Source organism: Rattus norvegicus, chromosome 3 (assembly GCF_036323735.1).
Source record: "Rattus norvegicus strain BN/NHsdMcwi chromosome 3, GRCr8, whole genome shotgun sequence".
In the NCBI taxonomy this organism is placed as follows: domain Eukaryota; kingdom Metazoa; phylum Chordata; class Mammalia; order Rodentia; family Muridae; genus Rattus; species Rattus norvegicus.
In genome coordinates this window covers 18,750,870-18,755,455 of record NC_086021.1, presented here as the reverse complement: position 1 = coordinate 18,755,455, position 4,586 = coordinate 18,750,870, and the positions used below count along the sequence as shown (strand labels likewise).

The 4,586-nt window shown below is 43.6% G+C and overlaps 1 long non-coding RNA gene across 1 annotated transcript; it reads right to left on the bottom strand.

Annotated features, from left to right (window-relative positions):
* LOC134486272 (uncharacterized) lies at positions 806 to 3,012 on the bottom strand. Its single transcript, XR_010065085.1, has 2 exons — positions 2,867 to 3,012; positions 806 to 1,831 (listed from the first exon to the last, which is right to left on the bottom strand). It is a non-coding gene; the product is annotated as an uncharacterized LOC134486272 (long non-coding RNA).

Genomic DNA, 4,586 nt, shown 5'->3' with positions numbered 1-4,586 from the left:
TTGATGCTTCTTGGATGACAGTGAGGTTAGCAGTTGAGCTCTATCGTGCCCCTTTCATGGTCATGTGACCATGGACCAAAAGCTATGAAATCATGAACCAAAATAAGTTTGTTTACTATGTCAGTTGCTAGGCAACTTGTAAGAGTGATGAATATGATTAACATGAAAGTGGCCAAATGTGGTGCTGAACATATCAGGTCAGGTCCGGATTTGATGTAGGAGGATCCATGACTTAATCCTTTAAACTCTTTGTCTGGAGGCTGCACGCTAAGAGAAGACCCAATGTTTCCCAAGTGGTTTTATCCAGAAGATTCTGCCAATGTATCTGTCGTCTTAGCAAATCAAGAACCTCCTGTTTCCCACTCTGGTCCTTCTCCTGACTTCACTTCTGTGTTTTTAATAGACTTCAATATTGTATGAACTGCTGGGAAATGAGTATTAAAAGGAAGCTATAAATTTTGCTTTAAAATCATTAAATTACACTTAAATGAAATGGATTTTTAAGTATGTAAATTATACTTCAATAAAGCTGCAGAAAAGGCTTGGCCAACTGTGATGCTTGTCCTGTGATTTGCTATTTGTCATAGTTCCTGTGCCTTTCCATCTTTTTTTTTGTGCCATCCCTGCTCCTCTAAGCCTCATCTCCATTTCTTTTCTCTCCCTAAAGACCAGACCAGCTCAGTCCTGTTTGTTTTAGCCTACCTGACATCACACTTACTGTTACAGCCTTGACCTTTCCGGCTTCCTCTCCATATTCCATCCACCACAGCCCGTCTCCTCCTCCAAAGTGTTCACACACAACACGTCACATTGCACATTTTAATTTTAGAGTAAAAACAAATTCCACTGGAAAAGATACTGGGGTTGTCAAAGACCCTTGTGTATCTGAAACACATAAAAACATTTTCCTCCAATCCTATGAATTACAGATCTAAGTCCCCCACACTTTCTGAATTTCACCTTAACAGATCTTTTCCACCAGATTATAGACTTAGATGTGGACGTCGCCATCAAACTTGATCAAGTACACGGAAGGCTTGGCTAGAACTTGGTAAATGACTTTGCCGATCTTTTTGGACCTGTTGCTTCTGGTGAACTGCACACATTGACCTCATAAGATGTCGCTGTCAACGTCTGACTTCACCTCTGCTGGAGGAGTCTCTGGAATGATACGGAGGTTACCTTCTGCATAATCATCCAGGAGCTGGTTGATGTACAGGACTGGATCTTTCTCGTAGGTGATGTAAAACCAGTCCTTCATGATCAGCACCTGGGCTAGGACTACCCCCCTCCAGTTGTCCTTAGAGCCATGTTTGCCCTAAATTTATGCTCCACAGCTCGGCCAACCATGGCACTTGCGAGATGGGCGTCTTTTACTTGAGGAAACACTACTTTGTGAGTCAAGACCTTAAATTTTAAAATCCTCTCATCGCTGTGAAGTACCAGTCCGTAGACAGAGTCAATTCCATCATACTTGACCAGATAGAGAGAGGGATTTGTTGGCAGTTGATCTAGAACGATGGCCTTCCATTGGGTGACGGCTCATCACCTTCCTTCCATCCGTGAGACATTCTGCAGCCCACAATATTCCCCAGGGCCTGGGGAGAAGGCCTGCTCCTCCTCCGCTTCTGGAAGGATGGTGTGCTCATCCTCCTCAGAGACATCCTCTTCTTCTTGGCTGTAGACCTCGTGTGGTAGGCCACAGCACTCCTGGTCCACTGTCTTGTGGCTATCGTTCTGTGTTCAGGGTTCATACTTGCCCGTGGCCTGGGTTTGAAGAGCTCGCCTGCTTAAACCAGACACAATGCTGTTCCCTCTGTCATACGAGTCCCTGCAAGAACAATGGGGGTGGGGGGAGGGCGCTGGACCAAGGCTCTTGTCTAAGAGAACTTTGGAGCAGGGGAGGAAGGCAATGGTAAACAGGTTTGAGCATCTGAATCTAATTCTGTCATAATCAGAGGTTCGTAGGAGGGCTGGGCAATGGTGGAGCACACCTTTAATTCCAGCACTCAAGAGGCAGAGGGAGGCAGACCTCTGTGAGATCAAGGCCAGCCAGGTCTACAGAGTTAGTTCCAGGGTAGCCAAAGCTACACACAGTAAACCCTCTCTCAAAAATCAAAATCTAAAGTTCAAAGGGAAGTGAACAAATGGTTCTCTACAACTCAGAATAACATATTCAGACACATTTCTTCAGCCTGAGGCACTTTGCCTCTGCTGAGGAACCTCTCCTTTAATGGCTTGGTCAGTGTGGGATTAAGTATCCCTGACCCCACTTTAAGCAAGCAGAAAAGAAAAAGGATAACAAAGGAGCCAGAAGGGTGACCACAACCCTCTTCTACCCTTTAACTATGAACTATGTGGCAACATCCACAAGTATCTGCCCAGATAAACAGCACACCAGTCCACTGGCTTTCTGTATTGTGCATCCAGCCCCAGCACCAGGTTTATTCCACGACGCTGTTGCATCTTCTACAGCATCAGGGGACTTTTTTGTAGGCAACAACAGCCATTTAGTAATAATATCTCCTGGGGTTGGGATTTAGCTCAGTGGTGGAGCACTTGCCTAGCAAGCACAAGTCACTGGGTTCGGACCTCAGCTCTGAAAAAAAAAAAAAAAGCAACAACAAAAAAGAAATATTATCTCCTAAAATGCACAGGCACAGAAAGGAGCTTTGACATTTTAGTAGAATTATGAATTATATATTGTTAGCAAAGGATAATAAACTCTTAGACTGACTAGCCTAGACCATCTGCCGAGCTCTCAAACGTGGAAGACATCAGAACAGACAGTTACTCGCTGTACGAGGGAAAAATTTTAGCTTTCTGGGCTACAAGGGTCCCCCGTTATCTTCATAAACGTATTTACCGAAAGAATATGTCCTAGTTGTCCAGATTCTGTCTTCGGAAACCGGTCAGGCACCAAAAGCCTGTTGAACAATTGTGCGGTTCAGGACCTGAACTGGCTTTCACACACCTCTGGGAAGATAATGAACCCCCCTTCAAGGAATCAAGCGCCGGCAAGTGGAAGAGAAGCGCAACCTCCGCCCTTCTCTCTGTGACATCATCCAGTCTCTGCTTACGTCATAGAAGCCCTCTCAGGCCAGTTCCTTCCCTAGTAACGCTTAGAAACGTCCAGCATCTAGGTTTTAGCTTCTCATGTAGCCTCGTGGAGACCCAAAATAAAGTCCCCACCCAAATATTCTGATGACTCGAGTCACACTCTGCCCAAGTAGCTCTTTTCATGCATTTTTTTTTCTGAAAAAGTCTTTGATTTCTGAGTCACCAACATCCTTGATGGTTATTTTCCCAGCTCCGATCTTTCCTTTGGTTATCTTTAAGCCATTCTCCGTATCAGAAATGTTGGTATCCTCTTTCTCTGAGGCAGCCCACTGGATAGCACACCAAAATTAGCTTTATCAATACCCACAATTAGAGGAGGGCCATTTTTATTCAAACAAAGCTGGAATTTGACAGGACTAAATAAATTGTATTGAAGTCAATGGCAATCATGAATTATGGATTCTTTGCAAAGAGGGAGGAAAAATTCGCTCCTGGACCTGCTTCCAAAGTCGGGATAAACTGACGACAAACCGACCAGTCATATATTAAATGTCTTCAAAATTTACCAGCACTTCTGGATACACGCAATTCATTAGATCAAATGCAGCGAAACAGGATGAAATAGATGACGTAATTTTGTTTTTGAAATATGGGTAGACAGAATACTGGATGCAGGTAAGTGTGGAATTTACCTGTAAATTACAGGGCACTTTAATTGTTTGTGTCACATAGTTCTTCAGATCTTCAAAAGGATTCTTTTCAGAACCCTCCCCTGTCCCCACCAGACTCTGACCCTCCCTTCCCTCTTCCCAGTAATTCCCTTCCACTTTAACATTGTAATTTTTTAAATGTACTTAGAGCTTAACAACTTATGCAAGCTTTTTAAAATCTGTCCACTTTTCTAAGTGCACCGTCTTCTTTGTCTCCCTTCTATCGTAGTTTTAAGCATATTTTCCTTCACACTTTGAGTTTTCCTCTCTCTCTGCTCTTATGACTCCTCTGCCATTATGTGACTGTTGTCCACTATGTGGTTGACCTCAATGTGTGGTTAACTCAAATGACATGATTTTTCCCCCTTTTCTCCCCTTCATCTTCCTTCTCTAGGCACCTGCTGAGATTTACAGCCTTGGGGATTTTTTTCAAGCCTGGAAAGCACACACACACACACACACACACACACACACACACACGCACACTCACACATATACACACACACAGAAACACTCATACATACCCAAACACACAAACACACGCATACATACAAACACAAACACACACACATGCACACCCAAACACACACACAAACATGCACATATACACACTCAAACACACATATACAGAGAGAGACAGAGACAGAGAGAGACACGGTGAGAGACAGAGAGCCCATGAGAAAATATGTAATATCATCTTTCTAAGAACAATCAACAGAGACAACTTTCAAAAAAGGGAAGAACAAGTAGGCAACAAGAAGAACAATTTCATCATAGCCGTCAACTTGAGGAGGAAAGAGTTTGTCTCACTCTATC